At 39.9% G+C, this 12,364-nt stretch overlaps 1 long non-coding RNA gene across 1 annotated transcript; it reads right to left on the bottom strand.

Annotated features, from left to right (window-relative positions):
• Positions 1–781: 781 nt before the first annotated feature.
• LOC124047567 lies at positions 782–10,891 on the bottom strand. The gene is made up of 4 exons (XR_006841108.1): positions 10,776–10,891; positions 10,178–10,323; positions 7,205–7,257; positions 782–2,014 (listed from the first exon to the last, which is right to left on the bottom strand). It is a non-coding gene; the product is annotated as an uncharacterized LOC124047567 (long non-coding RNA).
• Between the last annotated feature and the right edge of the window lie 1,473 nt (positions 10,892–12,364).

Below are 12,364 nucleotides of genomic sequence, written 5' to 3'. Positions count from 1 at the left end.
TGCTGCCTCCTCATACATGCGCCTCTCCGCTTTAGCTGCCTCTATTTCCTCCTTGGGAAGGCGATATTCTCCCGGCTGCTCCCAGGGTCCTTGACCGTCTAATTCCTCCTCCCATGTCCAAATCTCCAAATGATGCAGTCTCTCCCATTGCAACTGCTCTTCACGATTAACAGGGAGAGTAGGCTCAGGTCTATTCTCTGACTCAGCCACTCTCTCTCTGCGCTTTCCCCCTTTACCTTCGGTTTTCGCTCTGTATAGCAATGCTTTCCTTCTCGATTCCATACGTGTATAGCCCTCTTCGCATTGCTGTAGGGAATCCCAGGCGGGCTCCTGCACTCGCTCTGGGTCGGCCGCCCACCTGTCGATTTCTTCCCACGTCGTATAATCCCTGCTTCTGCCGTCCATAGCGTCCTCCTTTAGATCCTGCCAGTTCACACGCTGCTCGGTCTGTGAATGGTGGGTGATTCTGTAACGATGTTCGTCTGTTGTTTGAAGAGAGTCAGACCGAAATGCAGCGTGTAGGTTACTCATGACTTTTAATGAAGATAATGCGGTACATGAAATAACTGAAGAAGAAAACAACAAATGAGTGAAACTAATTACAGCCTATCTGGTGACTAACACAGAGACAGGTACAATCACCCACGAAATACAACGCGCACTCAGGCTGCCTAAATACGGTTCCCAATCCGAGACAACGAGAATCAGCTGACTCCAATTAGGAATCGCCTCAGGCAGCCAAGCCTAACTAGACACACCCCTAATAATACACACTCCCAATTAATACAAACCCCAATACGAAATACAACATATGAACCCATGTCACACCCTGGCCTACCCAAACATATAACAAAAACACAAGATACAATGACCAAGGCGTGACACCACCTTTCTAATTTTCTCAACTTTGGCATATTTTTTTATACCGAACGTTTTCAGATCTTCTACGAAAACCTAATATTAGATAAAGGGAAACTGAGTGAACAAATAACACAACAATTAATACTTATATAATTTATTTCATCAACAAAGTTATGCAACACCCAATGCCCCTATGTGAAAAAGTAATTGCCCCCTTAAACTTTAAAGTTTTTTGACAAGATCGGTCCCATTATGTCTGGCAAAAACCAAACACTGCATTCCACAGAAAGAACCTCATAAAAACAGTCCAGCATGGTGGTGGTAGTATGATGGTTTGGGGATGCTTTGCTGTTTCAGGACCTGGATGACTTGCTTTAATAGAAGGAACCATGAATTCTGCTCTGTAACAGAGAATTCTACAGGGGAATGTCAGGCCATACTTCTGTGTCAGGCCATACTTAAGCTGAAACGCAGCTGGGTCGTGCAGCAAGACAATGATCAAAAACACACAATCAGGTCTACATGAAATTTGTTAAAAAGCAACCAATTTTAAGTTTTGGAATGGCCTAGTCAAAGTCCTGACCTAATCCCAATTGATATGTTGTGTCAGGATTTGAAACGAGCAGTTGCATTCTGCATGCAAGCCGTTCTGCATGCAAGAGTGGGCCAAAATTTCAACCTCAAAAGGGGCAAGGGCAAAGATCAGCTGTTTGTAGGGAAGACGTATCCATTGTATGGCTTGGGTTAAATGAAGAGAGAGCAGTAGATATCCGAGCAGAATGTGAAATTTGCCATGTCATTTCACATTCCGAGGCCCCAAAAAGAGAGCATAACCATCTCATTATTGTCAGGGAGAGGGGGGTTGGATTCACATTTCCACACAATATACCTGTTATCCTACTACGGTGAAAATCTATTGGAAATCTGGACTGTTTCATTCCCAGTGTCTTAAGAATATTCAGTAACACTCCACAATTACTCTCATTCCCATGTAATAACCTGTTCCTTCTCAATAACACATTGTTGTATTGGGTTGTCTTCTTGCTGATTGTAAGACGAGCTCTGGACCACAGCAGGCCCAGTAGGAGGCAGTGAAGTTTAGCTGTCATCCACCTTCTCTCAGTCAGTCAAAGTCCTCAAGGTGTTATTCTATCTAGGGGACATCAGTAAGATAATAGTCAATTGATCTTGCTCCCTCAATATTTCAATCAAGAGATTTTAAACACAATGCATCCAGGCAGTATGGTGGATCAGCAAAGATATGAGAGCAGATTGTAACTGGAATTGTTCACCAATACTGTATTAAGCCTGTCTAATAGCACAGATGCCTTAACATATCGCACATTACACTTTTGATTTGTGTTTGATGTCAGTGAAATCCACATTTGGAAATGTAGGACTAATATGTTTTTGTTGTTGAAAGAGCTCCCGGTGCTCTAACACCCTTGGGGACTAAAGATATGTGATAAAGCTGACAAATGAGGCTGTCCTAATCTCTTTTCCACAGACAATGTGAGTTAGATACAGCTTCTCACTTCACAAGCTTTCAATAAAAAGGAGAGCCGGAGATAGGGTGACTATCAATTATAGTTATTATACTTTTTTGGGACACAAAGGGATCCATCTACAAATGTGTCTTTCCTCCAATAAGTCCTGTTTCTGAGCCTCTGAGGGAGAGAAAAGGATTCCTGACTTGTAGCGTACAAATCGGCAGTTTAGAAAAAGACTCCCCACAAATCGGCAGTTTAGAAAAAGACTCCCCACAAATCGGCAGTTTAGAAAAAGTCTCCCCACAAATGCCCAGTTTAGAAAAAGTCTCCCCACAAATTGCCAGTTTAGAAAAAGTCTCCCCACAAATGCCCAGTTTAGAAAAAGTAACCAGTTAAAATAATTATCCCCCACAAGTTACCAGACACATGTAAAATGTCTGGTATTAGAAGATTTGGAGGAGATTAATTCATTCTAATATGTCCCATCTATCTAGAACACGGCAAGACAAGATTTTTCTTCTAGATCATTTATATCACCACAGATTCAGCATCCCATTGTTACTCAGTCTGCCATGCAGGTACGCTCTCTCCTCGTGATTTCACTGATGAATGCAGGACTGGCTCGACTGTCCTAGGAGGCCTTTTGTTTTGCCCAAATGAAAGATCCATTCATTTATAACATGCTGTTTTAATCATTAAAAACAGCCATATGGTGCCTTCTAAATAATTACCACCTGTAATGCAATGCATTAAGAACAATAAAGATTATACGCTTAGCAGCTGTTAAAAAGAAAACTTATTGGCGACTCATTACATCTCTGCTGTCACCCCAGATTAATGTAAAAACTGTTTATCCAAGTGATGGGGTTTTTGTTTGCTGCATGCTATGGGTAGGTAGGCGATAGTAGTTTACATTTTATTTAGTAGTATTAGAAAACAATAACTTCTAACCCCTCAAAAATTGATCAGAATGAAAAAGTTGTTTGAAAATAATAACTGACTAGTAACTATACAGGAATGTAGTATATAACTGAATCTCACACCTCAAAATGCGATCATTATAACACATCTCTGGATGTGATCATTATAACACATCTCTGGATGTGATCATTATAACACATCTCTGGATGTGATCATTAGAACACATCTCTGGATGTGATCATTAGAACACATCTCTGGATGTGATCATTAGAACACATCTCTGGAAGAGTCAGGAGATTCTACAATAAGCTTTAGAGGGACAGGAGCATGTGTGAATCACACATTGACCTCACAGCATTGTTTTTCATGATCAAAAGATAAGCCTAACCATTGTTACGTCTCTTAATTACATCATTCTTTAAATTCAATCTCAACATGGATTCCCTAATTTCCTCTGACGATCACAGGGAAGAACTCTTACTCTTTCATCTGTGATTCATGCAATTTACAGGCTTTGCATACCCAGTGAGATTCAAACCAGTGGAAACACGCAGATTGGCAACATCATCCGTTTCCCCTGAGCTCAGCCTCTTTCTTATGGAGATCAAACAATCTAAACTCATTAGGATTAGGTTTGCACTTATTTTTGCACAACCCTGCGATTCTAGGTCTAAGGCGGGTAGAGGCAGGTAGGCTTCAAGGGGGCAGCTGGTGGATAAGAAACTCTGTGCAACACAGCCATAAGAATGATGATGATGGGGTTTATTTCTAAATGGTGACCACTAGATGAACTCGCTAGAAAACAGGAATGGGCTGTTGTTAGATCCCCCTTGGTAGCTATCTTGAAACTTGGATTGCACGGCCGTCTTGTCCTTTGGATAATAGGCAGTACATGAATTATACTGTAATTTGAAAAGACTGGAAAGGGTAAACACACACAAACGCCCATTAAAAAACACACACACACACGCGCGCACACACAAGCACAAACTCAACAGTCAACACTGCTGTTCTAATATACAGCTGAAGTCGGAAGTTTACATACACCTTAGCCAATTACATTTAAACTCAGTTTTTCTACATTTCTGACATTTAATCCTAGTAAAAACTCCCTGTCTTAGATCAGTTAGGATCATCACTTTATTTTAAGAATGTGAAATGTCAGAATAATAGTATAGAGAATGATTTATTTCAGCTTTGATTTCTTTCATCACATTCCCAGTGGGTCAGAAGTTTACATACACTCAATTAGTATTTGGTTACATTTCCTTAAAATTGTTTAATTTGGGTCAAACGTTTGGGTAGCCTTCCACAAGCTTCCTACAATAATTTGGGTGAATTTTGGCCCATTCCTCCTGACAGAGCTGGTGTAACTGAGTCAGGTTTGTAGACCTCCTAGCTCACACACACTTTTTCAGTTCTGCCCACAAATTTTCTATAGGATCGAGGTCAGGGCTTTGTGATGGCAACTCCAATACCTTGACTTTGTTGTCCTTAAGACATGTTGTCACAACTTTGGAAGTATGCTTAGGGTCATGGTCCATTTGGAAGACTTAAACTTCCTGACTGATGTCTTGAGATGTTGCTTCAATATATCCACATAATTTTCCATCCTCATGGTGCCATCTATTTTGTGAAGTGCACCAGTCCCTCCTGCAGCAAAGCACCCCCAAAACATGATGCTGCCACCCCCGTGTTTCACGGTTGGGATGGTGTTCTTGGGCTTGCAAACCCTTTTTCCTCCAAACATAACGATGGTCATCATGGCCAAACAGTTCTATTTTTGTTTAATCAGACCAGAGGACATTTCTCCAAAAAGTATGATCTTGTCCCCATGTGCAGATGCAAACCATAGTCTGGCTTTTTTATGGCGGTTTTGGAGCAGTGGCTTCTTCCTTGCTGAGTGGCCTTTCAGGTTATGTCGATATAGCACTCGTTTTTAATGTGGATATAGATACTTTTGTACCTGTTTCCTCCAGCATCTTTACAAGGTACATTGCTGTTGTTCTGGGATTGATTTGCACTTTTCGCATCAAAGTACGTTCATCTCTAGGAGACAGAACGTGTCTCCTTCCTGAGCTGTATGATGGCTGCGTCCTGCCATAGTGTTTATACTTGCGTACTATTGTTTGTACAGATGAATATGCTACCTTCAGGTGTTTGGAAATTGCTCCCAGGGATGAACCAGACTTGTGGAGGTCTACAATTTTATTTCTGAGGTCTTGGCTGATTTCTTTTGATTTTCCCATGATGTCAAGCACTGAGTTTGAAGGTTTGAAGGTAGGCCTTGAAATACATCCGCAAATTATGTCAATTAGCCTATCAGAAGCTTCTAAAGCCATGACATAATTTTCGGGAATTTTCCAAGCTGTTTAAAGGCACAGTCAATTCAGTGTATGTAAACTTCTGACCCACTGTAATTGTGATACAGTGAATTATAAGTGAAACAATCTGTCTGTAAACAATTGTTGGAAAAATTACTTGTGTTATGCACAAAGTAGATGTCCAAACCGACTTGCCAAAACTGTAGTTTGTTAACAAGAAATTTGTGGAGTGGTTGAAAAATGAGTTTTAATGACTCCAACCTAAGTATATGTCTTCCGACTTCAACTGTAGCTAACATTTGCTAGCAAACCAACAACTGTAACTATGTATTTGAGAGACAACAAGTACTCATTGTGCAAATGTATTGATGTTTTTAATAAACATCGGAGATTAAATAAGTTTTACATGTTGTCAACAATCTAAGCCAACCATGTCTGTTTTGCTCCTTAGTTGTGCACACTTCTATTTTGTCGCTAAACCCATATACACAGGTGCACAGATGAGGATGAAATGGAACCAAAGCCATATCCTAATGTTGAGCACAACAATTTACACTCTTTCTTTCAATCGGGGGGAAAACCGAAAATGTCAAGTTCTGACCTTAGTTCTTTTATTATGTCTTTGTTTTAGTATGGTCAGGGTGTGAGTTGGGTGGGTTGTCCATGTTAGTTTTTCTATGATTTGCTATTTCTGTGTTTGGCCTGGTATGGTTCTCAATCAGAGGCAGCTGTTAATCGTTATCCCTGATTGAGAACCATATTTAGGTAGCCTGGTTTCTATTGTGTATTGTGGGTGATTATGCACCTGATGGAGCTGTTTCGTTTGTTCTCTTTTGTTACTTTGTATTTAGTGTTCAGTTCAGTTTATTAAAAGGATGAACACTTACCACACTGCGCATTGATCCTCCGATCCTTCCTACTACTCCTCCTCGTTAGCATTGTACCAGTCTCTTATCATGGCCCTGTGTAGATGTCTCGGAGACCTACTGTCAATACCCTAGCATTGTACCAGTCTCTTATCATGGCCCTGTGTAGATGTCTCAGAGACCTACTGTCAATACCCTATCATTGTACCAGTCTCTTATCATGGCCCTGTGTAGATGTCTCGGAGAGCTACTGTCAATACTGTAGGACTGTACCAGTCTCTTATCATGACCCTTACAGATAACCACAACTGGGTTCAAATACATGTGTATATGTTTATTTGGGTGAATCTATTTGAAAGTATTTTCAAATAATATTGCCCAAATCAACTACTTCTACTAAAAGTATTTGAAAGTATTTTCAAATAATTTCATATATACAGCATAGCCTACTATTTGAAAGTATTTTCGAATTCTTATTTCATACACTATTTTCAAATACCTGGGTTAAATGTATGGGAGTGTACTTGAGTCAGTGTATTTGAGCATTTTCAAATCCTGACAATACTTTCCAAGTGTATTTCAAATACATTCCAATATTCAACAAATATCTGAAAGTAATTGAGATATTTGAAATAGTATTTCTGTCGATAACAGAGAGATGTTTGAAGCAAGCATCATGCTCACCATATCAGTAACCAGCAGCTCAATTTAGTAAAAAAAATATATATTTAAGCCCACTGACCAAATATTACAGCTGCCTGGCCATGGATCCCTAGGCGAGGCGCCTGTAGCAACCTGCAGATGGAGAGAAATGATATCTTAATTAAAAGTGGCATCCTAAGAGCCCCAACAGGGCATTTCACCAGACGTGACTGGCTCAGTTAACCCTCAGAGTCCCTCTGACCTGTACTGTGGCAGACAGTTCAGCCTGTTATGTTATTCCTAATATGCTCTCATCTGTGTAGAAGCATATATGAAGTGTACATAGGCCTACTACAAGACTTGCATAAGGAATCATAACAGCTGATGTCATGTTATGGCTAAAAGGTCACGATAGCTGTTATGACTAGGGCCAGGAGGTATGAAATAATGTAACGTAAGATGACAGAAAAAATGGTCAAAGTGTCAAACTAGTCGTGTTGAAGTGTCATATGCACTATTGTAGCTTTTTCATACAGTGGGGCAAAAAAGTATTTAGTCAGCCACCAATTGTGCAAGTTCTCCCACTTAAAAAGATGAGAGAGGCCTGTAATTTTCATCATAGGTACACTTCAACTATGACAGACAAAATGAGAAAAAAAATCGAGAAAATCACATTGTAGGATTTTTAATGAATTTATTTGCAGATTATGGTGGAAAATAAGTATTTGGTCACCTACAAACAAGCAAGATTTCTGGCTCTCACAGACCTGTAACTTCTTCTTTACTTCTTCGTTACCTGTTGAAGTGTACCTATGATGAAAATTACAGGCCTCTCTCATATTTTTAAGTGGGAGAACTTGCACAATTGGTGGCTGACTAAATACTTTTTTGCCCCACTGTATAGTTAATGCAAATTCAAGTGGCCATTCTCTTCAAGTAAAATGTAATAGGGAGTCATTACTTACAACTGAATGCCAGTATAATGAGGTTGTTTTGTTAATTTCTCAGTTTCATTTCTAGTGTAAAAAACAAAACCGTTGCGCTTTGAACATCATGTTGTTTCAGCTGGTGCTAAAATAAAAAACCTAACTGTTCCCCCATCTAAACATTGGCAGTGTCAATGTGTTCCCTGTCATTTGTAAAGTGGCATATGGTTGTGTTCAGTCGTGATTAAATATTTAGAGGCTTGTTCATTGCCTGAAGCGAACTAACACACTGTATGGAGGGATTGGGATTGAAGGTCAACAGAATTCAACAGTGTGAATTAAACATTGTGTTGCAGGAACACGCAGAAATGGGAGAGAGATCTTCCACTTTAAGACTAGCCCTGAAGATACCTTTTTTTCTTCAGTTTTATTTGTTTCTCTGGTGCTGAGTTTTAATGAGAAGAGTTGTGTTGGAGAAAGGGCAACGTTCTCCAGTATTCTTAATTTCACAAAGGTACGGTATTATGCAACTAAAGCATCATTTTTTGTATTTACATCCTGTCCCTTGCATTCAATTCACATGATAATTTTCTTGGTGTTTCTGGGTGTTTCACGAATGCACAAGGACTGTAAAACTGTCAGCAATAGCAGATTTCTGATAGATACATACATGCCACGTCAGTGCCAGGTCAAAGCATGTGAATTCGGTATCACTTCCCTTCAAGGGTCTCCGTTGGAAGAGTCATCTCCAATCTCACCATCCAGCCCTCTTTGTGCGGTGCAACAGCAGGACGCCACCTTTTCCCATTACAATTTGGCTGGACTAGACAGATCTACCCATTCTGGCACGGCTAGCTAGCTCATCATTCTGACAGGCTCTCTGGAGCTGATATTCATGCAGACACTCATAGCTAGGAAAGATGTAAACAATTCAATACCTGACCCAGACCTTCTGCCAAAAACCCAACCAGGTATACTCCCTTCACAGATAGATGCCTCCTATTTTCAAAATAAGAAGTATGTGTCAATACCTGACCTATGGCCTGTATGAGAAGCGGCTTGAAAACTGGTAAACATCCACAGTAGGACCCATCTAGGTACACATTGACAGCGTGGGACTATAACGTTTTATCTGCGTTTTTGTCGAAATGTAGTTATTGACATAGAGAACATTAAACAGAACAAGGTGATCTATTTCATACTCTAAATACCCCAAAATCAGAGGCAGACTGGGACAATCATTTGGCCCTGTCATTCTATCAGTAGATGTATCAACATTTGTTCAATAGAGATGAATTACATACAGCTTTATGTGCTCAAACTAATACCATAGGCTATTTAATTTGGGGTTCAACTCCTGAGGAAGTGGAAACTTAAAACATATGAACTAGATTGCTAACTCTAAATATAATACCCACTGCTTGTAACCATATATTAATCCACAGAAAATGTAATGTCCTAAAAAATGCAGATGTAGGCTATTACTATAGGTCTATAGAGACCTACTGTATTGACAAGGGTTAAAGTAGAACAAAAATCCCATGACTGAAACTTTCCACTGGGCACATACTGGTTGAATCAACATTGTTTCCTACCTCATTTTAATGAAATGACGTTGAACCAACGTGGAAGAGGCGTTTGCTTGATTGGCAGGTAATAGGCACCCTTTCAGTTTGTTATAATCCATGATTATTCATGTTGTTAAGTTTAAAAGATATACAAGATAAAAAATGATGACACCATTCAAACCAATGAGGGTTCGGAAGTTCAAAGCCAATTATATCTCAGAATCATCTTCTTACAGATTCAACTTTATAGTCCCAATATCTCGAAATGTTGAGTGATAGAGTCTTTGTTACTGGTTATAAACCTGAACAATTCTGATACAGCAATGTAAAAATACTGTAAAGCATTAGAGGTCATTATTCTCTCTTGGAAAACATTTTGAAAATGTGTTTTCTCCTTCTCAAATGTGTTTCTCCTTCTAAAATATATACTAAAACCTCAGTTATGGTTTGGAAAACCCCAAAAGGCAATTAGAACATTCACTCCTCAAATAAAGCTGCCTCAGGAAGACGGAATTTTCTTACACCATGGAGGAGAATCATTCTCACAGCTGAATGAGCTCTCTTGAGAGAATCACTGACCTTTATGCAGCGTTCTTGACATGTCGTAAATTCGTAAAATATGAGTGACGACTGCGAGAAATACACTTGAACGCCCCTCCAACGTGTAGTTTCTAGTGGGAAACTCGTCTGTCATCCCTGTGCTCCCACCTGCAGCCCTCTGACGTCTTACGTCAACAAAAAAGATAGCAAGCATGGCGGTATCATCAGAACTTGTTCTTAATGTTAAGAACAAAATACAAATTGTAATGCATTTCTAAGCTTTTGAACATATGCTTATATTGAATTTCGTGCATGCCATGCATTTAGGTTAATTAACAGCTGTGACACGTTTTTTGTTTGTTGATACTGTAGGTACAACTGTTCTGTAGCCAGCTGGCCAATGATATGGTTCATTTCATCTTAGTTTTGATTCAGAAAGTAAAAGCAGTTCTAGATATAAAAAGAGCAAAACAATCACAAGCTTTCCAATGATCTCCATGCTTGATGGAATTTCCCACTTCAAAGCATGTGAATGCACCCCAACTCATACTTACAATCACGATTTCACAACTGATACTGTAACTACATCCTTCCCACTTGGTCATGAATGAAGCATTAGCCCATGTGGTAAACTTACCTTATTTCAAAAACAGACTGGCAATTCCAAACAACTGGAATTTAAAAGACTAAGGAGAGACATTCTCGCCCTCAGTTGACAGGAGGTTAGCTAGTAACTGGTCTATTTCAGCTGGGTTGCATTTGTCATGGGTCATGTGGTTGGTGATAGCACATTTATCTTAGAGGCAGAGGTGGGCGTCCACAGAACAGGGTGTCACCACGAGGGCGCTCGGCTTGTTAACTTAATCTGCTAGGGGGCTGAAAAATGGAGACGGTGTGTGGTGTCTGGGTGATAGCAGGAAACAAACTCGGTGGAAATGGAGTCAGAGAAGGCAAGATTAATCCCTTTAGTGAGGGAAAAGAGAAAGTGGAATGTCTGAGGGCTATCAACACCTCTGCTCCAACATGCTGGGTAATTTCATGGAAATTGAAAAGTCCAAATTGCTACAACAGTAAGGTTGGTAGTAGGAATGCAAAATGTGGACTTACAATTATAAACTGCTGTATTTGGAACTCATATTGTCATATCATAATAATAAAGACATTTCGAAATAACATGTTACATAACTTATACCATAACATCGATCTCCTCAGAAAAACTTTGGCAAAGTTCAAATGTTTGAACAAAAAATCTCACTTTTCGAGACAAGAAATCACACTACTTTAATCTGCCTCAAGATACATTATATACTCAGAGAGCAAGGTGTTTGTCATGAATCGGAGTGAAAATTGTTGTAGAGAGAGTAACACTTCGCCCATCTTCTCTGCATTATCAGACACACATCTGACAGGAGAACGTGACCTGGAGCTGGGGGGCCCAGAGGCAGACAGAGGATTGTCAGCAGAGTGCCATTTCTCCCGGTACGAAATACTTCCCTCTATCTGCAAGCCTCTCCAACCTCTGTCTGCACAGACCGTTTACCTATGAAAAGTACATTCTAAGCGAATACTGACACTTAAACAGAACTTGTGAAAGTGTAATACGAAAAGGCATCATAGCTACATGCTTCCCACTTTAACTAACCATTAGCAGATCAAGTTTTTGTCAACAATAAGAATCACTTTGGATAGGTATTTCTAGCAAGGTAAGAGAGGGATGGCAAACTAAGGTAAACGCTCAGGGTTGCTGCTGCTGCTTCGTTGAACAGGCATAATCGTGTTCATCATCAAGCAATCTATCCTCTGGTAACATCATTCGTCCATGTGCCCTTCGGCACCTCTTTTCTCATTTCCTTCAGACCAAAGCAGCTCGCTCGATCTGTTCTCCTCTGTCACGGAGTATCAGACGGATGTATTTACTCCATCATTTTAAACTTTGTTTACAATTGCAATTTCAGTGCAGTGCGCCCTCCTCCAAATTCCATTGCGTAAAGGTATATAATATCTAGTCAATTTACCTCCTAAACACAATAAAGACCTATATGACAGCACTGTAAACCATAACAGTCACTGTGAACTCCCCAGCTCCCGGTCAGGTTGAAGTATTCACAGATTGTTCAAGTTTGAGGTGACAAAACATCACTCACTTGGATTTTCAGAAATCCCACCATGTTGTGGATTAACATACCACAATACATTCTTATACAGTGCATTCAGAAAGTATTCAGA

This window comes from Oncorhynchus gorbuscha, linkage group LG11 (assembly GCF_021184085.1).
Source record: "Oncorhynchus gorbuscha isolate QuinsamMale2020 ecotype Even-year linkage group LG11, OgorEven_v1.0, whole genome shotgun sequence".
Lineage (NCBI taxonomy): Eukaryota > Metazoa > Chordata > Actinopteri > Salmoniformes > Salmonidae > Oncorhynchus > Oncorhynchus gorbuscha.
Note: the sequence above shows the minus strand (reverse complement) of the source record. Positions and strands in the feature narration are given on the sequence as shown.